Raw genomic sequence first — 24,000 nt, 5'->3', positions numbered from 1 at the left:
CATTATGTTCAGGTGGTCGAGCCATCTAGCTCACGGCGTCGAACCATCTTGCAGAGAGGGTTGAGCTGTCTTTTTCAGAGGATCTCACAGTTTTGTTCAGATGGTCGAATCCTTTTACTCCAGAGGTTCATACTGTCTTGCTCTGAGGGTCGAGCCGTCTTGCTCAAGGGTCTGTATCATTCATACTTAAGGGGTTAGAGAGGAAGACCTAACCATTATCTATTAGTCGATCTTTACGGTAATCTGTCCCATGATTATAATGTGACTCTGGGGCCCACGGAACATTAACCTGATCCCCCCCAAGCACCACCATAACCTGGGGGACCCACCTCACATGTCCCCCCGCCTGGAGAACCATGACCAGTCGTCCCCCATGATGATCCTAGCCAAGAGATCTTGCTCACGCTCGAGCCATATTCCTCGTACAGTGGCGGGAACTACAAGTCACCCTCCCGAGTAGGATCGTAACTTACCTGCAAGAGGCGTAAGGGATACTAGTGGTGGGTGGTGGTGGGCAGGAGGGGCGTCTCAGGTAGTGGGGCTGTGCTGGCTAAAAGCCCTCTCTCCCTCCCTCTCTCCCTCCCTCCCTCCTTCCCTCCCTCCCTCCCTCCCTCCCTCCCTCCCTCCTTCCCTCCCTCCTTCCCTCCCTTCTGAGGTTTATGGCTTGATCAGCTTTACTCACAGTGTTTATGACCAGCCTCCTCCCGTGCCTCCTACTCAATCTCTAGCTTTTCCATCGTCTGCGTCTCTTCCTTCTTCTTCCTCTCCTTACTAAAGAGGCCAGTGCTACTGCTAGTGGTGTGGCCTGGCAGAGAGAGAGAGAGAGAGAGAGAGAGAGAGAGAGAGAGAGAGAGAGAGAGAGAGAGAGCAGGCAGGCAGATGGAAGCAGTAAAAGAAGCAGTCACTGCCATCCTCCCCCCAGCTCTACTCTACATTGTGACTCTAATTATTAAGTCTCTCCCATATTGTACCACCATATCTGAGTTGCTGATCTCTCATCCCTACGTATCACGATCCATTATCGTTGAATTCATCTCTCATGGACGTGAGTGCGATTGTTTATGTAAGCCTAGACGGCAAGGGCGGGCAGCTGAGGCCCTGATCAAGGCCGTCCCGTGAACTCCAGCATCCATGACGTACATATTTGAGTCCACGCCACATCGCGACACTTGATGTGTGGGTGACGCAGCCACCTGACGTACGTCCCCAGCAGACGACACTCGTAATATTCCCAGTTACGCCGCGGACTTCGACGGCCGAGATCACATTGTGTGTGGCGAATTGGTAATCTGTCACCGATGGAAATGCGATTGACAACGACGGATGACCTGGTGGTAATGTTGGCACGCTCTGGCTCCTGGGTGTAGACGGGGGTTGTTTATAGGGCCAGCGGGTCCAGGGATCGACCCGGATGCCATTCTTCATCGGGAACTGAGTTCGAATACCTGTTGACTACAGTCGCCATCATCGACCGGAGCTCAAGGGCCCTTCTGGGACGAAGGTCATGTCAAAGGTCATGTTATCCTGCCCTCGAGCACGATGGAACGATCTTTTGGACACTAGTGTACGACCTTCGGGTACTCCAGCCCTAAATTAAAGGAATCGGTCATCATATTTTAGGTATGTCAGTTGTACCCTGTGTGGTATATACCCGTCGTGTATCTGAAGGAAAGAAGGAAGAAATGTTCAGTCTCCGAACCAACTGAAATCAGTCGTGCACTGAAGAACTAAGAAAATGGGATTCCGTAGTGCTGTCTCTCCCCAGAGAGACCCCACACTCCCAGAGAGTATGGTTCCAGATACTTCGCCCCCAAAGAAAATGTGATTTGGTGAGGACGGCTCCACGGAGAATGTGGCCTTCAAGGTCCAGCCCCAAGTTTGTCCCCAGAGAATGTGGAGATCCTCCCTCCGTAGAGTGGGTGTGGAAGGTTGCCCCCAGAGACTGTGGCTTTCGAAACCCATCACGATATTATTATTCTGGAAGCTGTTGCCCAGAGAGGACGAGTCATGAGATGGTTATGATGTGGTTCTCGAGCGATCCCCAGAGAATAGGATATTTAAAGCATGACCCCCAGAGAGAGAGAGATCTTAAAGACGCCCTCAGAGAATGGTATTATAGAGCTCCCCCAGAGAGTAAGATTTGATAGACGTCCTTGACGGTGCAGCGTAGGTATCCCCCCAGAGTATGGGTCATTAATGCCCCCAGAGAGTGGGAGTTTCGAGCTCCCCTTAAGAGAGTCAGAGGACAAGACGCAAATCAGACTCTGTGGCACAGTGTGGTGCAAGATGCACCCCGGTGTGTGTTGTCACTGAAGGAATTGTGAAGTCAGGATGGAAATGCAGTGAAAGACATTTGTTGTGTGTTGTCACTGAAGGAATTGTGAAGTCAGGATGGAAATGCAGTGAAAGACATTCGTCACATGATGATGAAGGAACGGAATGTCCATTAATGAAGGAAATGGTGGAACACAAAATGTAGGAGGGAAGACCCGTCACGTAGTGTTACATGAGATGGAGTGGTGGAACACAGGAAATAATGAGAGAATTCTTAAAGAATGTTACAATATGACAATACTTGAAACACTGAATGATGAAACGCCACAATACTTGAAACACTGAATGATGAAATACCACAATACATGAACAGTTGCTTGACAAAATACCACAATGTGTGAACAATTACATACATAATACCACAGCACTTGAAAAATTGAATGATGAAATATCATAATAAGGGAACAATATAATGAATTGACACCACAATAATTGAAAATTAAGGGATAGAATCCCACAATAATGGAAAATATATTACAAAATTCTACAGTACTTTAGAAAGGAGGCTGTATGATAGAATACTACACCACTAGAGATTTTGAAAGAAATTACCGCCGAGAACAGTTTAGTTGACCCATACGAGGAGTAGGTTATGGGCGGGCGTGTGGCTGGCGTACTGGGGTGATAAAGGAAGAGTGTGAGGTGGTTACCAGTTGGTCCCGGCGTGCTGGCTGGCAGGCCAAGATGAGAGATGTAGCGAGAAGATAAGACACGTTCAACCTCACTGGGGAGAGTCAGGTTTTACTGGTGTAGTGAGGTGATAAGAAGGTATGAGTAGTGTTCACTGTCGGTTTTGTGAGGAGTTGAGGAATTATGAGTTGTGTTCACTGTTGGTTTTGTGAGCTGATGAGGTGGGATGAGTAGTGTTTTGTTGGCATTGTGATGCGATGAAGAATTATGAGTAATGTTTCGATGGTTTTGTGAGATGTGAAGGAGGAGTTATGAGTTACGTTTCGTGAGTTTTGTGAGGGGTTAAGGAAGTATTAGTCATTTTTCTGTTGGGTTTGTGACATGAGGAAGTATTGTGAGTACCATAGTATTCTTCGTTAGTGGTGTGAGAGGCTCAGAGCCACGACCAAGGGACGAACGTAGAATAAACGACTTCCCAGCTGATCTGTGACGTCACATGTAAACACACGTTACCGTGGGCAGGTGCGCGTGTTGTGATCCGTTCCCGTATCGTCCATGTAAAATCCTTCGCTGCTTCATAAAGCCACTTTGTACCACTTTCACGTTCGTGCTCGGCCGTCCTGCTGTTTTCCCTGCCTCTTTTGTCGGTATTCATTACGGGGGTTCGTGTGCCCGGATGTATTTACGACATACGAATCGAACAGCTTATCTGATCAGATAAGATCCGGCCGGAGCTTAAGGCTAAGGTAATGTGGGTGATCGTAGTGGATGTGGGACATTACTGCTGAGCTGAAGGTGGGGGGTCAGGCCGGGGTCATCACTCGGCTGATGCCCACACGTAACGGGCACTTTACGCTGGCCGTCCCATCGGGTGGAACAGACGTCCGGGAGCGCAACGGCGCCGTGGGAAAGAACTGGTGGCGATATTGCGCGCTGCACCAGCGAAGGTCTCGCGTGATCACCTATTTGTGCAGTGTGGGGGAGGAGGGTGTTCTCCACCCGTGGGGGCCCCGTTAGTAATTCATTGGTTGTTTGCAGTGTACAAGGGGAGAGAGTTTTACACTCGTAACGTCCCATCCCTTGAACCTTCTCATCTGCGGTATATGATCCTTTTGAACTAATGTATTGTGTATTCATCAACTGTATCCTCAGTTATTCTGCTGTATTCATCCACAACGCTTTTACTGTAACACTGGTGTTGCCCCGTCTCTTAACCTGGTGTATACGTACCATGTCTTTACTTCTGTGTGTGTGTGTGTGTGTGTGTGTGTGTGTGTGTGTGTGTGTGTGTGTGTCCTTCCTACAGTCCTTGGGCGTATTTCTGGCACTGGACTCCTTCCATGCGTTTTTTTTTTGTTTTTTTTTTATAGCTGAGACGGATATATCCTAGCCTAAGTCAGGTACCCATTTAATCGACCAGCCCCTAGGGTTGGATGAACAGTTGGATTGACTGTGGACCGACTGCCGCAACCAGGATTCGAACCTATGCGCTCGACCCTTAATATTTTCAGCTTTTTTTTTTTTTTCTCCTTTTGCTGTTTGATCCTTCCTATTTTACACCCACTTGTTACTAATCATGTGGTTCTTTGCTCTTGTTTCTCTTCATTTTACTTTCTCCAACCCAAAATTCTTTTAATTCTGACATCTTCGTCATATACATCGCCTACGTCGTACGTTGACCATAAGATCGTATTACTTTGCGTATAGTGTTGTATACAGTTATATTGTCCCCGTATGTAATATGCCGGTGGAATAAGGGTGAGATTCTCTTCAGTTCCTTTCCTCCCTGATCGTCCGTGTCCTCACACGGTCACCGTTCTCCTCCTGCTGCATGTGATCTTATCTCTGCCTCCCTGCCGGCTGTTGAGCCGGAGGGAGAGGTGGGTTGAGGGGTGCCTTCCCCTTTACTATTCTGTCCTGACCACAGTTTAGGTAATGCCAGCAGATAACCTCATCTGGGACCATCAGATTCTCCTGTTGTGTGTCCTTCCTATGTACTTTTACTGCTGGTCTCGTCTCTCGCAACCTTATCCACCATCTTCTCTTCCACATTCCACCGCTCCTTCTCTTCCACTTTCCACTACCGCTTCTTCTCTTCCACGTTCCACCACCCTATCTTCTCTTCCACATTCCACCGCTCCTTCTCTTCCACATTCCACCATCCCATCTTCTCTTCCACATTCCACCGCTCCTTCTCTTCCACATTCCACCACCCCATCTTCTCTTGCACATTCCACCATTCCTTTTCCACGTTCTACCACCCCATCTTCTCTTCCACATTCCACCACTCCTCCTTCTTTAGTGGGAAAGTGGCCATTTGGGTCGTCTTTGGTCTTCCAGTCATGTGGGCCGAGGTGTTTCTGTCTTTATCAACCATTTCTACCCCAAGTCTTCAACCCCAGCCTGCCCTTCCTCCCTCTTCTCTTACTTTCTCTTTACCTCTTGCTTTACTGTGCTGCTCTTACCCCTTGTCCTCTTGCCACATCTCCCAGCTCCCCTCTTGCCACATCTCCCAGCTCCCCTCTTGCCACATCTCCCAGCTCCCGTCTTGCCACATCTCCCAGCTCCCCTCTTGCCACATCTCCCAGCTCCCGTCTTGCCACATCTCCCAGCTCCCTTCTTGCCACATCTCCCAGCTCCCGTCTTGCCACATCTCCCAGCTCCCCTCTTGCCACATCTCCCAGCTCCCGTCTTGCCACATCTCCCAGCTCCCCTCTTTGTCCCGTTGTATAATCTTTCCTGCATCCCCTTAATCATCCTTGCCTCGGGATTCGTCCCAATTATCTCCACTTCTCTTGCTTGCTCCGTCTCCCGACGCCGAGGGACAGTTGCTCACGCTTATAAACCCATCATTTATTTCACAGACAACCTAACCTCTCATGGAAACTGGCGTGGAAAAACTGGGAATAGATGTGAATGAATTAAGGACAAGGAAGTTAGCTAAGGACGCCACATATTCCCATTTTCTCTTACGTCTCGAGCGAGAGTCGGAGCGTCGACTCACTGTTCCGAAGCTTCAGTTCAGTCTAAAGCTGCACCCTCCTCCTCCTCCTCCACCCTAAGCTAAACCTGTTTTCCTCAGACGAATAATTGTATTCTTTTGGGAGTTAGAAAAGTTAGTCGTTCGTAGGTCGTGTAACGAGGTGTGCGGGAGCCCCAGACCTCGAGAGATCCCAACAAAACAGATTTCATTCCACACTACAAAAAAAAACAAAAAAAGCCTATTTTTTTCCTGAAAATTATTCTATTGTGAATAATATCGGTATAAGAGAATACCGTTTTCTTTTTCCTACTTGGCTCATTGTTTACAGCCTTCGCGAAGTACCAGAGAGCAACAGCCATCCTTGTTTACATCTGCTCTCGCGCCTATAATGACCCTGAAACCAGAGGTCACCATCACCTGACTACTCCATACACCCTGGTTCTGTTCACTGATAGCATGTCGCCCCCCACATACCGCATCACTCCACTTCATTCTTGCCGCATGACACTTCTCACCCTCCTCAATATTCAAGCCCCGATACCTCAGAGCATATATATATATATATATTTTTTCTTTTCTTTCAAACTATTCGCCATTTCCCGCATTAGCGAGGTAGCGTTAAGAACAGAGGACTGGGCCTTTGAGGGAATACCCTCACCTGGCCCAATTCTCTGTTCCTTCTTTTGGAAAATTAAAAAAAAAAAACGAGAGGGGAGGACTTCCAGCCCCCCGCTCCCTCCCCTTTTAGTCGCCTTCTACGACACGCAGGGAATACGTGGGAAGTATTCTTTCTCCCCTATCCCCAGGGATAATATATATATATATATATATATATATATATATATATATATATATATATATATATATATATATATATATCCTCCCCTTTCGTTTTTTTTTTTTAATTTTCCAAAAGAAGGAACAAAGAATTGGGCCAGGTGAGGGTATTCCCTCAAAGGCCCAGTCCTCTGTTCTTAACGCTACCTCGCTAATGCGGGAAATGGCGAATAGTTTGAAAGAAAGAAAGAAAATATATATATATATATATATATATATATAAGTTCAATTAATTTGCGAGGTTTAGAAAAAAGTCTGCTTTCTAGGAACCTGCTGTGGTCTGTGCCTCAGGATGAGGGCTGGCCACCAGCATGATTTCTGAGAACTCGTATCAACTTATGTTGTAGTTGGTATTGCATTGTGAACTGTTCTCTCCTCACGATTGTGAACGTGTGTTAGCCTTTTGTTACTTACCGTCAACCTGTTCGTAAACCTGAAGTTGTATATACCTCCACTAAGCAAATAAACCATTAAAGAACAAACGCTGCCACTGAGTAAACCTTATCTAGTAAACAAGCACTGTTACTAAGTAAACCTATACTAGTAAACAAACATGCCACTGGGGAAACCTGAACGAGCAAACAAGCATTGTCTTTGGGTAAACATACACTAGTAAACAAGCACTGCCACTGAGGAAACCTGAGCTAGGAAACAGGCGCTGTCACTGGGTAAACTTAAAATAGTAAACAAAGATTGCCACTGAGTAAACTTGAAACTAATGAGCTAACATTACCACTGAGTAAACCTGAACTTGTATTCACTGCCACTTAGTAAACCTGAACTAATAAATGCTTATTGAGTAAACCTAAACTAGTAAATTTTACCATTAGTAAACGTGAATTAGTATACATATTACCACTATGTAAACTTAAACTAGTAAACGTTACCACTGTTTAGCCTGAACTAGTTTACATTACCACTGAGTAAAGTAGCCCGAGTGTAGTGTAGAATATAGACCATAAAGACAAATTGTTTCCGTCATGATCAGTATACATTACGTTGTATTTATCTTTTATTTAGTATCTTTTACCATCGTTGCCAGTATTGCTGTGCGAGGCTGGTGTACCACACGTCTACAGGCGAGCACTACAGCTCAGTCATGGTCAGGGAGAAGTATTGACATAGACATATTGCTTAAACACGTTTCAGGGACTTTAATACATTTTTCCCAGGGCTCTCATGTTATCTCCTGATTTTATTGTAGTCCTCCCTGGATGTAGTACCCCGTTTTCTCTAGTTCCATTTTTTTTTACGAGACCTGCTACAGGCTCTTGTGATTGTAGTAACTTGTACGATCTGCGTTATTATTATTATTATTATTATTATTATTATTATTATTATTATAATTGTCATTATTATTATTATTATTATTATTATTATTATTATTATTATTATAATTATTATTATCATAATTATTATATTATTATTATATTATTATTATTATTATTATTATTATTATTATTATTATTATTATTATTATTATATACGTATCCCATAGAGTGCTTCTTGAAGGATGTAGCAACGGATCATCAACATTATTCATTTACCTCACATTTCATCCCTACCTTACCTTACCTTACCTTACCTTACCTTACCTTTCCTGCCCCAACACCATCCACCTCCTCCCCACAGGTAGAGGTGTGTGTGTTCCTCCCCCAGCAGTAATCTCCCCGGCGCGGCCCTCCCCGGAAGCCGTAATTACCGTGATTGTGTCGTGATTAAGCCTCAGAGTTGGGCTCTTGTCCCTGTCATTTAGCCCAGTAATATCTACCTTATAACTGCCAAGGTCTGGTTATGACCAACACTTGCTCCTCGCGTGTCCCAGGGAGGGAGAGAGAGAGAGAGAGAGAGAGAGAGAGAGAGAGAGAGAGAGAGAGAGAGAGAGGCGTTTGTGTGTGTGTGTGTGTGTGTGTGTGTGTGTGTGTGTGTGCGCGTGTGTGTGTGCGTGTGTGTGTGTTCATAGATATGATAATGGACCTAGAATTCAGGGTTGGTAGAGGATGTGTCGATCATCAGGTGTTGGTGGAAAGCCGCCAGAATCTTAGTAAGGAGAAGGGAAAAAGAGATGTGATGTCACCATGGCTGTTTAACCTGTTTACTGATGGAGTGCTGAGGGAGGTAGATGCGAGGATCTTGGAGAGAGGTGGATCTTCTGCAGTCACTTGGCGGTGCTGAGCCCACGAGCCAAGTCAGCTGCTGTTTGCTGATAACACGGCTTTGGTGGCAGACAGGAGTGAAAACCACAGAACCTCGTATCTGAGTTTGAGAGTGTGTGTGAGTGGTGGAATTTGAGAGTTAATGTGAGTGAAAATAAGGTGATGAGGATTAGCCTGGCGGAGAGACAAGTCGGTTTGAGTGTGAGTTTGAATGGAGTGAACCGAGAGGAATTAGGGTGTTTTAAATACCTAGGAGTGGACATGTCGGCGGATTGAACAATGGAAGATGAAGTGAACCATGGGATGGGTTAGGGGACAGAGTCCCTGGGTGCATTGAAAAATGCACGAAAAAAAAAAAAGTTACACTGTGGAGGCAAAGATGGGTATGTTTGATGGTATAGTGGTCCCGACTTGATGTGAGGATGCGAGGCGCAGGTCGCACTGTAAAGAGCACGGAAGAGAGCGAATGTTTTGGTAATTAAGTGCTAGAAGACAGTATGTGGTGCAAGAATGGATGATCGTGTAAGGAATGACAGAGTAAGAGATGGGTATGGTGGGAAGAGGAGTATGGTTGGGAGAGCTGAAGAATGTGTGCTGAAATGGTTCGAACTTGTGGAGAGGATGAGTGAAGAGAGACTCACTAAAGAGTTTATGCGTGTCAGAGGTGGAGGAGAACAGTGGGGAGGGGATAACAAGAACGAGATGGAAAGATAGAGTGAAAGAGGCTTTGAATTACTAGAACCTGAACGTGCAGGAAGGTGTGAGGCATGCACAGGACAAGAAATTGGAGCGATGCTAAATCAAGGCATACGACATGATCAAAGGAAACCTTGGAAAGGTCTTTGGGGACTGGCTCTGGGGCTCTAGCTTCCATGCATTACACATGACAGCTTAAGAGTGGATATGATCGAATGAGGCCATTTCTAAGTCTGTTCCTGGCACTACCTGTCTAGCGCGGGAAAGTACGAGGGTCGGAAAAAAACATGTATAATGGTATGCTCGTAAGGACTTAAGACTAGGAACTTTAAGAAATGGAGAACGGTAGGTTTTGTCTCCATTTAGAGAGGAGCATTGTTGGTTTGTTGGGAATGATGTGATGAACTCTCCAATCAGAGGGGCCGATCGTTAGCCTGCGATGACCGGCGTAATTAATCCACCAATCAGGTGAGCTCATCGGTAGTCCGCGTGGGACGGCATAATAATCAGTGCGCCAATCAGAGGCCGCCGTCGTGCCTGCTCAGGTGGGTAATGATTGGAAAGGATGCGTTGTTTACCTCGCCATGGCCTTCCACCCAACCCCACCATGGCCAGCCCTCCCCACCATGGCCAGCCCTCCCCACCATAACCAGCCCTCCCCACCATGGCCAGCCCTCCCCACCATAACCATCCCTCCCCACCATGGACAACCTTCCCCATCATGGCCAACCATGTCCACCTTGGCCATCCCCCTCATCCATGGCCAACCCTCCCACCATGGCCCAGGCCCTCCCCGTCTTCCCACACACGTCCCCTGCCGGGCCATGCTCATAATCTCCTCCTTACCAGGACGTGTTGTGTTGTATGCTCTCACAAGTCACCCCACACAGCACAGTGAGCCCCGGCCACACCCATGACATGAAGCTAGCATGACGTGCCTTGCCCCAGTCATTTGATACCCTTCCTTTTGAGGTGATAGTGTCCTCATGTTGCTCCTGTTCTTCGAAGGGGGGGAACGATTGCCTGGTCTCTGACCCACCCCTGAAGGGTCAGGTCAGTGGCCAGGCTGAGGCTGGACCTGGTCCTACAAAGACGCCCACATTTTCCACATCCGTGTTGTGGGTATGGTCGTTGTATCTAGTGTTGGGGATCTGTGTGGTCGTGTTAAGCATGTGCTCCATCCCCCATCATATGTTCCAGCTCCTTAGGGATCCTTTTTTTATATATATATTTTCCAGGTAGTTTCCGTTCCTTGTTCCATGTGTGTGTGTGTTACATATATACAGTGGTTCCCTTTGACGGTCCCTGTTCCGACAGATGTTTCATGTTTTGTTCCTCGTCCAAAACTTTGCCATTACCATTTTAGCGACGAAGGTAAGTGACCGAGGCATCTCAGTTGTGACTTTGGCATGGCCGTTGCTGAGAGGGGACCATCTCCTGGACTTGTGTATTTGCTTTCACGATTATGCAGACCTGATCTCGTGGCCGTGTGTGGGCTTCTCCTACCCCTCAGTATTTTCCATATTCCATTTCGAGTGTATTTCCCCATCGATTCCCATGGCGACCCCCTGAGCCACTTCGTAAATGGCATGTCTTGTGTGGTTCCATCATCTCATTTAGGCGGCTTTTGGCTAGAGGGGGAAGGCGGCGTCCTACGAGCTGGTCCGTTCCAGCGTTTCAAGATCACACAGCGTCCCGGTCGTCTGGATCTCGAGTGTGCAAGGAGGACCATGGACCTGTTTGTTGTTGACACTGTGTGTGGATCGAGGTGGCGCCCTGTGGTATGAACAGCGAGTTGCGAGATGTGTTGACCCATGAGCACGACGGTACGACCCTTGGGCCCTTGGGCCCTTGAGCACGACGCAACGGCCCCCAAGGCTCGCTTCAGAGACCAGGCCATCATACGTAAGGGCCTCTCGTACCTCACGTGGATTTCCAGCAGGTGGAGGAAGTGGAACAGCACAGCGGGTGTGTGGAACGCCTCCCTCAAATCTGTAGTGGCGATGTTGTTTACCGAGCGAGTCAACACGGGTCGACCCCCCCTCCCTCATCGTTCGTTAGTGCAGCTGACCCAACGAATATATCAGAGCATCGTAATGGTAACGAGGCCTCTTGACTGTGTCCACGGCCCTCACACGCCTACGGCACCCAGTATCTGGCTAGGTATCCGCTGGGTTGGGCTAGAACATGTTATCACAGCTGGGGGACACGTCGCAGCTGGGGACACACTGCTGCTGTGATGTATCGTAGCTGGGAACATCGCTGCTGTGATGTAACGTAGCTGGGGTTACACTGCTGCTGTGATGTAGCTGGGGACACAGCTACTATGATGTATCGTAGCTGGGGACACACCGCTGCTATGATGTATCGCACCTGGAGACAACGCTGCTGTGATGTATCGTAGCTGGGGACACACCCCTGCTGTGATATATCGTAGCTGGGGACACAACGCTGATGTGATGTACCGTGGCTGGGGGCTCACCGCTGCTGTGCTGTATCGTAGCTGTGGACACCGCAGCTTTGATGTATCGTAGCTGGGGACACCGCTGCTGTGATCTATCTTAGATGGGGACACACACCTGCTTTGATGTATCATTGCTGGGGACACACAGCTGTTGTGATGCATCGTAGCTGGGGACACACCGCTGCTGTGATGTATCGTAGCTGAGGATTCACCGCTGCTGTGTTGTATCGTTGCTGGGGATACACCGCTGCTGTGTTGTATCGTAGCTGGGAACACCGCTGCTGTGATGTATCGTAGCTGGGGACACCACTGCTGTGATGTAGCTGAGGACACACCGCTACTGTGATGTATCGTAGCTGGGAACACCGGTGCTGTGATGTATCGTAGCTGGGGACACCACTGCTGTGATGTATCGTAGGTGGGGACTCACCGCTGCTGTGATGTATCGTAGCTGGGAACACCGCTGCTGTGATGTATCGTAGCTGGGAACACCGGTGCTGTGATGTATCGTAGCTGGGAACACCGCTGCTGTGATGTATCGTAGCTGGGGACACCACTGCTGTGATGTAGCTGAGGACATACCGCTACTGTGATGTATCGTAGCTGGGAACACCGGTGCTGTGATGTATCGTAGCTGGGGACACCGCTGCTGTGATGTATCGTAGCTGGGGACACCACTGCTGTGATGTAGCTGAGGACATACCGCTACTGTGATGTATCGTAGCTGGGAACACCGGTGCTGTGATGTATCGTAGCTGGAGACACCTCTGCTGTGATGTATCGTAGCTGGGGTCGCACTGCTGCTGTGATGTATCGTAGCTGGGGACACACCGTATCGTAGGTGGCGATATACTGCTGTTGTAGTATCCCATGACTGGGGACACACCGCCACTTTAGCATATCTGGTTATACTCACCTGTGCTGAAGTATATCATAGCTGGGGACACATGTTGCTTGGCTAGAACACACACCCACGTAGTGTGGCCGGGGGGGATTGGCTCGGTTAGGGGACAGCGCATCACAACTAGGGACGTATTGTTATACGGGTAACAACCATCACCATCTGGGAAGTCCAAGCTAGGTTGTTATCCTAACCTAGCTGGCTGGGAGGAGGACATTGCCGTGCTACAACCCAGCCAGGTTTCTGGGGGATCACATGTTACAACCGTACATACATAACTGGGTAGGCAAGATCTAAGCTATAGTGTTTCTTTTTTTGTGTGTATGTGGTGTGTGTATGTGTGTGTGTGTGTGTGTGTGTGTGTGTGTGTGTGTATGTTGGTGTGTGTGTGTGTGTGTGTGGTGTGTGTTTGGTGTGCTGTGTGGTGTGTGTTTTGTGTGGTGTGTGTATGTGTGTGGTGTGTGTTTGGTGTGTGTGTGTGTGTTGGTGTGTGTGTATGTGTGTCGTGTGTGTTTGGTGTGCTGTGTGTGTGTGTATGTTGGTGTGTGTGTGTGTGTGTGTGTTTGTGTGTATGTCTGTGTATGTGTGTGTGTGTGTGTGTATGTGTGCGTGGTTGTATGTATGTGTGTGTGTGTGTGTGTGTGGTGTGTGTTGTGGTGTGTGTGTGTGTGTGTGTGTGTGTGTGTGTGTGTTTGGTGTGGTGTGTGTATGTGTGTGGTGTGTGTTTGGTGTGGTGTGTGTGTGGTTGTGTGGTGTGTGTATGTTGGTGTGTGTGTGGTGTGTGTATGTTGTTGTGTGTGTGTGTGTGTTGTGGTGTGTGTTGTGGTGTGTTGTGCGTGTGTAGTGTGTGTTGTGTGTATGCTGTTGTGTGTGTGTATGTGTCGTGTTGTGTTGTGTGTGTGTGGTGTGTGTGTGGTGTGTGTGTGTGTGTGTGTGTGTGTGTGTATGTATGTGTGGTGTGTATGTGTGTGTTCGTGGGACCTCGTCCTTGATGTTCACAGAACACAACGTTCGTCTACGTGTAGTTCCTCGAGGGCGACGGTGTGAGCCTCGAGCACTGTGACCCGTCATCAGGTCAGAGTGCGGACCATCGTGCCCCGGGGTCGTGTTCAAGATGGTCAGGTCTTGATAATGACCTCCAGCCAGCTGGAGCCACCTGTCCCAGGCTCAGTGCATGACCGAGCCCTCACCACCTGTCCCAGGCTCAGTGCATGACCGATCCCTCGCCACCTGCCCCAGGCTCAGTGCATGACCGATCCCTCACCACCTGTCCCAGGCTCAGTGCATGACCGATCCCTCGCCACCTGTCCCAGGCTCAGTGCATGACCGATCCCTCACCACCTGTCCCAGGCTCAGTGCATGACCGATCCCTCACCACCTGTCCCAGGCTCAGTGCATGACCGATCCCTCGCCACCTGTCCCAGGCTCAGTGCATGACCGATCCCTCACCACCTGTCCCAGGCTCAGTGCATGACCGATCCCTCACCACCTGTCCCAGGCTCAGTGCATGACCGATCCCTCACCACCTGTCCCAGGCTCAGTGCATGACCGAGCCCTCACCACCTGTCCCAGGCTCAGTGCATGACCGATCCCTCACCACCTGTCCCAGGCTCAGTGCATGACCGATCCCTCGCCACCTGCCCCAGGCTCAGTGCATGACCGATCCCTCACCACCTGTCCCAGGCTCAGTGCATGACCGATCCCTCACCACCTGTCCCAGGCTCAGTGCATGACCGATCCCTCGCCACCTGCCCCAGGCTCAGTGCATGACCGAGCCCTCGCCACCTGTCCCAGGCTCAGTGCATGACCGAGCCCTCGCCACCTGTCCCAGGCTCAGTGCATGACCGATCCCTCACCACCTGTCCCAGGCTCAGTGCATGACCGATCCCTCACCACCTGTCCCAGGCTCAGTGCATGACCGAGCCCTCACCACCTGTCCCAGGCTCAGTGCATGACCGATCCCTCACCACCTGTCCCAGGCTCAGTGCATGACCGATCCCTCACCACCTGTCCCAGGCTCAGTGCATGACCGATCCCTCGCCACCTGCCCCAGGCTCAGTGCATGACCGATCCCTCACCACCTGTCCCAGGCTCAGTGCATGACCGATCCCTCACCACCTGTCCCAGGCTCAGTGCATGACCGATCCCTCACCACCTGTCCCAGGCTCAGTGCATGACCGAGCCCTCACCACCTGTCCCAGGCTCAGTGCATGACCGATCCCTCACCACCTGTCCCAGGCTCAGTGCATGACCGATCCCTCACCACCTGTCCCAGGCTCAGTGCATGACCGATCCCTCGCCACCTGCCCCAGGCTCAGTGCATGACCGATCCCTCGCCACCTGCCCCAGGCTCAGTGCATGACCGATCCCTCACCACCTGCCCCAGGCTCAGTGCATGACCGATCCCTCGCCACCTGCCCCAGGCTCAGTGCATGACCGATCCCTCACCACCTGTCCCAGGCTCAGTGCATGACCGATCCCTCACCACCTGTCCCAGGCTCAGTGCATGACCGATCCCTCACCACCTGTCCCAGGCTCAGTGCATGACCGATCCCTCACCACCTGTCCCAGGCTCAGTGCATGACCGATCCCTCACCACCTGTCCCAGGCTCAGTGCATGACCAAGCCCTCACTACTGCTTCATCACTCCTCCCTAGGAAGCAGGACCGAGCAGCGCCACCTCTTGCCGTAAGGCTTATTCTCTTTCATTCTCTCATGGACGACATGGCCTTACGGGAGCAAGCGCTGGTGCCGGTATGTCGTGTGACTGGAGCCTTCAGTTCGAGTTGCTCCTCCCAGAGCTTCAGGTTACGGAAGGGTTAACGCCTTTTTCGAATGGTTCATGGCGAACCTTCCTGCCACGTTCCTATTGGCTGACACAGAGTGAAGGTACCCTCCAGCCGTGTTCCTATTGGCTGACACTGAGGGCACGGACCTTCCAACCGTGTTCCTATTGGCTGACTCTGTGTGTGCAGTACTACACCACCTGTCAACACCTTCATCATGTCTTGCTCGTGTTACTGTCACCTTCAGTACTGAAGGTGAATTCTACCTTCATTATACACGTCATGGTGGATGCTACAATATGTGTGATGCTTAGTGTGCGCATGCGCCCTGACGGGTGAGCGTTGTGTGGTGGTGGAGGGCGGGCCTGTGTGTTGATGATAGCGTATCTGTGATGATGTGGTGGGTGGCTGGTTAACCCACATGAAGCAGAGGTGATCACGACAGAACCAGCCAGTGTCACCCACCTGAGAAAGACTGTTTGACCGCTTACTTATCCGTGACCACGGGAAAAGGTATCAGTTAACCGGGGTTATGGGGAAAGACCACCCTTGTTAACCGGGATCACGAAGAAAGACAAGCACAGTTAACCGGGGTCATGGGGAGAGACAACCTCTATGAACCGTTATCGCTGGAAAAGACTGTCAATTAACCGAGATCGATCCAGTGAAACACTTTCACTTAAATGAGACCGACCCAGTTAACGGCGGGTCACGGATGAAAAGATTGTCGTCTGTCTGTGTGGGGCATCAGGCGAGGAGGTCCACCTTCGTCAGGTACTGACGGAGGCTGACACACTGTCCCCCACTCTCCCCACACCTCCTGATGTAGAGGGCACCTCCTCCTCCTCCTCCTCAGCTCCAGACGGTGACTTAAACACGACCCCCAGAACGCTGTTACGTGTAGCTTGGTGTATGTACAATAGGGGGCGATAGATTACAGATAAGATGGAAGGCTTCGGGAGGCGAGCCCCTGAAGAGTAAACAGGGTGAGGCAGAGGACGAAAGTGGTGTTGGGAAGAGGCTGTGTGAGGAGAGGAGGCACGAGAAGTGGGATGGCTAACGGAGGAGGCAGACATAGATGGAGAAGACGTGAGGAGGCAGACATAGATGGAGAAGACGTGAGGAGGCAGACATAGATGGAGAAGACGTGAGGAGGCAGACATAGATGGAGAAGACGTGAGGAGGCAGACATAGATGGAGAAGACGTGAGGAGGCAGACATAGATGGAGAAGACGTGAGGAGGCAGACATAGATGGAGAAGACGTGAGGAGGCAGACATAGATGGAGAAGACGTGAGGAGGCAGACATAGATGGAGAAGACGTCACGATGGAAGGTGTGTGGCGGAGACATTATAGTCTCTATTCGTCACAGGACTGTACTCATGGGTGGAATGCAAATTGAATTAAAACGGCGACAGACCACTGGGTCGTGACGAGGTTGTTTGTGGTTGTGGGAGAGATCAGACACTCGTTGATTGGTGACAGAAACTCATGGATTATATTCATGTTGTACGAGGAAAGGGTGTTCAACACTCGAGGGGGCCCGTCCTGTGTCGTATGTGAGACACAGTTGTCTTCATATATGTGTTCCCTGCTTCCGTGTGTCTACTGTGGGTTCGTTCTGCAGGATGCACGTGTACGATATTCACACAGTAATCATGTGAGTCAGGATGAGGAAGAGAAAGGACTGATATGAGAGGCGACTGTGGGCCGGCCACAAAGACCACAACATCAGAAGCCAAGCACAAAAGACCAGCGAGCGTCCATGGCCGAGGGCTCAGCCTTGTGCCGGTATTACGTGTCTGTCTCGTGATGTATGTATATACACTACGTGTACGTAATGATGAATGTGTGTGTGTGTGTGTGTGTGTGTAATTACGTATTTGTACTGTATATATACGTGGAGGGCATTGTACATTCGTGGGGCCCCATCTCTTGAACATTCAGTACTGTCGTATAGCCTTTAAACTTCATTATGCCGTCCACATTTATCACATCCTCGTTCCATTCCTTCATCACAATTGTACCGCAAGGTTCTTCGTTACGTATTTTTCAACAAGTCTTTTTATCCGAATTTCACGTTAAAAACTCTGTTTTTTCTATAACATCTGTCGAGGAATTGTTCACTGTCTGCGTCGTCAGTCCGGTTCAGAAACTTAAAGGTTATGATCTGGTCGCTCTTCACTCTTCTCTCTTCCTTGTTGGGTAGACTTGAGGGTTTGAAGACTTTCTTTGATCCAGCTGTCTCAACGCCACGTGTGTTGTCCTCCTCTGGACCTTTTCTGTTACCCCTGTGTAGCTTCTGTACGTGCAGTACCCACACTTGAGAATCGTAATCTAGATATGTCCTTATGTAGGATGTGAACAGCTCGCCAAACATTTTCTTAACCATATACGTGAAAGGTATCATGATGTGTGCCAGCAGAGAGTTTGTATCTATGACTGTTCTCGTAATGTGGGGCTCTGCAGACTGGTCTGGGACGATGCAGTCTTTCTAAGTTGCTCTCACACATAAACTCCTGCAGTTTATTTGCCGCGAGATCAAACTCATACTGAGGTCCTCTTTCACTGTGTCCCATCCTCATGACTATGCCTCTACTGGGGTTGAACTTCATCCGCCATGTATCAGATCAGTTTTTGAGTTTGTCAAGGTCCCCTTGTAAGTTGATGCAGTCCTGGTGGTTACTTACATTCCTCATGACCTTGGCATCATCAGCAGACATGTTCAGCAAGGAAGCTGTACCTTCAGGCAGGTCATTCACATTGATCAAGAAGAGTAATGGTCCCAGAAGAAAACCCTGCAGCACTCCCATGGTGACCTCAACCCATTTTTAGACGGTTCCTCTGACGTGTGTCCTTTGTTCCCTTCCACTAAGATAATCTCTCCATTGGAAGAATCTCCCACTCAATCCTGCCTGGTGTTCCACCTTCTTCATCTTCGTCTCATGTGGTATAGTGTCAATTGCTCTCTTGCAGTAGGGGTACAGAGAGTCCACCCTACTTTCCCTTTCGTCTGATACTGAGTACACTGTTTCTCGTAGAAATCTAAGGTATACTCTCCGCATAAGCTGCTTCCCCTGACACTATGTCGTCTCTCACAAGGATTATTTATCCTCAGCAGGAAGTCGTCCATTTGCTTTCTGATTATATCTTTTCCAGTACCTTATAGACCACACTCCTTAGTGAGGCCGGAACGCCTCTTCCCGGTCTCCTTTCTTATAGATGGGTACGATGTTTGCCCCGTTTTCCCACTTCCTTGGCACTCTGCCTTTCTCCAGTGTCACCTGGAACAGTATTGTCATATGCAGCTGCGCACATCTGCAGCACATTTGGTGAAACATCCTCAGGACCAAGAGCCGAATATGAGTCAAGACCCTTTCGTATTCTGTTATTGTGTTTTCTAGATATCTCAGTGTTTCCCATAACCTCCTCCCCATTCCATCTCACTGGTTCTGGGACTCTAGCGTCTCCCACTGTGAAAGCACTTTAGAACGTGTCATTCTGTTCCTCACAGATCCTTACGTTATCCTTCACATTTTTCCCCACTCTAAATAACTTATCCTGATCCGCTGCTCCTTACCTGACAATTTATTTCTGGTGAATTTATGGACATCTGTTGGATTTTCTCTTGCCTTGTGCACAATATTCTTTTTTTTCTTTGTTCCTCTTCTCTTATCCTTGCTCGTACCTCACAAAACCTGGTTGACCGGGATGTCGCCTGTATCTTTGTCACAGCTCATGTCGAGGCTTCTTTGCTTTGTGACATATTTTATTGGCCCATTCCTCCCACTTTCTTAACGTTTCCTGTGTAGCGAGGCTAGACGCACACATGGTCCTACTCGTTCGAGGTAAATTTCACAGAGCCTTTGACACTTGCTATGTTCCTGGCTACTGATTTCCATTTCCCATTCCCTTTGAAACTTTCGAGGAACCGTTGATCGTCGACGTCGTCAAACTGATGTGGAAACGAAGGTTGTGATGTAGTCACCCCTCACTCGTCTCATTTCTCATTGTCAGTAGACTCGCTTAGATCTGGCCCTTCGCAACTTCATTCCTTGTGCCTCTTTAAGTGCAGTGACCAAACTTGAGAGTAATATTCTAGTTTTTGTCAGATATTCGCTGAGATGGTGCAGTATTCGCTGTGATGGTGTGATATTCGCTGTGAATGATTTCCTGAACATATTTTCGTAAGTAAATGTTTAGAAGAACGATTCTGGTAATTGCCGGCTGACAGTTTGTCTCCTTTCCGCTTTCCCAAAGACTGGGTTCTGGCAACGGGTTAGGGGCAATGGCAAGTCTCAAGTCCCTTTCACATATACTAGATTCCATCAGTGTATTTCCTGCTGCATCATATTCCCATTGAGGCCTCCTTTCCCTGATCCTTACCCTCATTACTCTACATTTACTGTGGTTGATTTCATCAGCCGTGTGTCCTCCCCGCGGCGGAGATTGTCTAGGTCCCCGTGTAAGATGATGCAGTTCTCACCATTCTCTACTACCCTCATCACCTCGGCATCATCTGCAAACAGGCTCAGGTTTGAAGCCGCTCTCCTTCTGGCTGATCATGTGCCACTCAGAGCAACAACAAGTAGCAGTGGTCCCCAAGTTCCGAGCCTTGCACCAGGCTCATGGTGGAGAGTTCTTTACTGATGAGAAGAATGAAGTTGTGATTATGATGGTTATATGGCCCGCCTGGGGTCGACCTGAGCCCCAAACTCTTCAGGAAAAGTCAGTGAAAAAAGTTGTGGCGGTTAAACTGGAAATGATGACGACCACAGGTGACGGTGTGGGAGATTTGGGCGATTCAAAAAAGCAATATGTCTCTCTCTCTCTCTCTCTCTCTCTCTCTCTCTCTCTCTCTCTCTCTCTCTCTCTCTCTCTCTCTCTCTCGTAAGATTAAAGAGAGAGACGCGTTGTTTCAAGGCTGCCTACATCCCTTGTCATGCAGTGGCGAGCCGGGCCAGAACAGGACTGACCCACACACGGACGCCGCCTCTGTGTCGCCAACAGCGAGGTAAACGAACATGATGATGTAGCGACACGTCTGCTGCAGGTCGTCGCTGTAGCGAGGTCGTTGGCAGTGTTATCGTTTGCTCTAGCGAGATAATTGGTAGCATTATAACGTTGCTCTAGCGAGATAATTGGCGGTGTTGCCGTTTCCTTAACGAAGTAATTAGCCTGGGTTTGATCCCTGTAGTAAGATAGCAGTATTGTCGTTCCTGTAGCAAGATAGCGATATTGTCGTTCCTGTAGCAAGATAGCAGTATTGTCGTTCCTGTAGCAAGATAGCGATATTGTCGTTCCTGTAGCAAGATAGCAGTATTGTCGTTCCTGTACAAAAAGTAATTTGTCGTTCCGTGTACGACGCTTGAGCACGACGGTACGACGCATGAGCACGACGGTACGACACATGAACACGACGGTACGACATATGAACACGACGGTACGACATATGAACACGACGGTACGACATATGAACACGACGGTACGACATATGAACACGACGGTACGATGCATGAGCACGACGGTACGACGCATGATCACGACGGTACGACGCATGATCACGACGGTACGACGCATGATCACGACGGTACGACATATGAACACGACGGTACGACGCATGATCACGACGGTACGACACATGAACACGACGGTTACGACGCATGAGCACGACGGTACGACATATGAACACGACGGTACGACATATGAACACGACGGTACGACGCATGAGCACGACGATACGACGCTTGAGCACGACGGTACGACGCATGAACACGACGGTTACGACGCATGAGCACGACGATACGACGCTTGAGCACGACGGTACGACATATGAACACGACGGTTACGACGCATGAGCACGACGGTACGACGCATGAACACGACGGTACGACGCATGATCACGACGGTACGACGCATGATCACGACGGTACGACGCATGATCACGACGGTACGACGCTATGAACACGACGGTACGACATATGAACACGACGGTACGAACATGAACACGACGGTACGAACATGAACACGACGGTACGATGCATGAGCACGACGGTACGACATATGAACATGACGGTACGACGCATGATCACGACGGTACGACGCATGAGCACGACGATACGACGCTTGAGCACGACGGTACGAACATGAACACGACGGTACGACATATGAACACGACGGTACGACGCATGAGCACGACGGTACGACGCATGATCACGACGGTACGACGCATGATCACGACGGTACGACGCATGAACACGACGGTACGACATATGAACACGACGGTACGACATATGAACACGACGGTACGACGCATGATCACGACGGTACGACGCATGATCACGACGGTACGACGCATGAGCACGACGGTACGACGCATGAACACAACGGTACGACATATGAACACGACGGTTACGACGCATGAGCACGACGGTACGACGCATGATCACGACGGTACGACGCATGATCACGACGGTACGACGCATGATCACGACGGTACGACGCATGATCACGACGGTACGACGCATGATCACGACGGTACGACGCATGATCACGACGGTACGACGCATGATCACGACGGTACGACCCTTGATCACGACGGTACGACATATGAACACGACGGTACGACATATGAACACGACGGTACGACGCATGATCACGACGGTACGACGCATGAGCACGACGGTACGACGCATGAACACAACGGTACGACGCATGATCACGACGGTACGACGCATGAGCACGACGGTACGACGCATGATCACGACGGTACGACGCATGAACACGACGGTACGATGCATGAGCACGACGGTACGACGCATGAGCACGACGGTACGACATATGAACACGACGGTACGACACATGAACACGACGGTACGACATATGAACACGACGGTACGATGCATGAGCACGACGGTACGACATATGAACACGACGGTACGACGCATGATCACGACGGTACGACATATGAACACGACGGTACGACGCATGAACACGACGGTACGACGCATGAACACGACGGTACGACGCATGAACACGACGGTACGACGCATGAACACGACGGTACGACGCTATGAACACGACGGTACGAACATGAACACGACGGTACGACATATGAACATGACGGTACGACGCATGAGCACGACGATACGACGCTTGAGCACGACGGTACGACGCATGAGCACGACGATACGACGCTTGAGCACGACGGTACGACGCATGATCACGACGGTACGACATATGAACACGACGGTACGATGCATGAGCACGACGTACGACGCATGAGCACGACGGTACGACGCATGATCACGACGGTACGACGCATGATCACGACGGTACGACGCATGAACACGACGGTACGACGCATGAGCACGACGGTGCGACGCGTGAGCACGACGGTACGACATATGAACACGACGGAACGACGCATGAACACGACGGTACGACGCATGAGCACGACGATACGACGCTTGAGCACGACGGTACGACACATGAACACGACGATGCGATGCATTTGCACGACGGTACGACGCGTGAGCACGACGGTACGACACATGAACACGACAGTACGACGCATGAGCACGACGGTACGACATATGAACACGACGGTACGACGCATTGAGCACGACGGTACGACGCATGAACACAACGGTACGACGCATGAGCACGACGGTACGACGCATGAACACAACGGTACGACATATGAACATGACGGCACGACGCATGAACACGGCGTTACGGCATATGAACATGACGGTACGACGCATGAACACGACGGTACGACGCATGAACACGACGGTGCGACGCATGAACACGACGGTACGACATATGAACATGAGGGTACGACGCATCAACACGGCGGTACGACATATGAACATGACGGTACGACGCATGAACACGACGGTACGATGCATGAGCACGATGGTACGACACATGAACACGACGGTACAACACATGAACCCGACGGTACGACGCATGAGCACGACGGTACGACGCATGAGCACGACGGTACGACACATGAACACGACGAGTCAACGCTTGAGCACGACGGTACGACATATGAACACGACGGTACGACGCATGAGCACTACGGTACGACGCATGAGCACGACGGTGCGACGCGTGAGCACGACGGTACGACATATGAACACGACGGTACGACACATGAACACAACGGTACGACACATGAACACGACGGTACGATGCATGAGCAC

General features: G+C 49.8%; 1 protein-coding gene across 6 annotated transcripts in view; it reads left to right on the top strand.

Moving 5' to 3' along the window:
* Window positions 1-24,000, top strand: part of LOC139751795 (uncharacterized) — a 1,071,207-nt gene that overhangs the window by 434,578 nt on the left and 612,629 nt on the right. The gene's annotated exons all lie outside the window — the stretch shown is intronic.

Source organism: Panulirus ornatus, chromosome 12 (genome assembly GCF_036320965.1).
Source record: "Panulirus ornatus isolate Po-2019 chromosome 12, ASM3632096v1, whole genome shotgun sequence".
NCBI classification, from domain to species: domain Eukaryota; kingdom Metazoa; phylum Arthropoda; class Malacostraca; order Decapoda; family Palinuridae; genus Panulirus; species Panulirus ornatus.
Note: the sequence above shows the minus strand (reverse complement) of the source record. Positions and strands in the feature narration are given on the sequence as shown.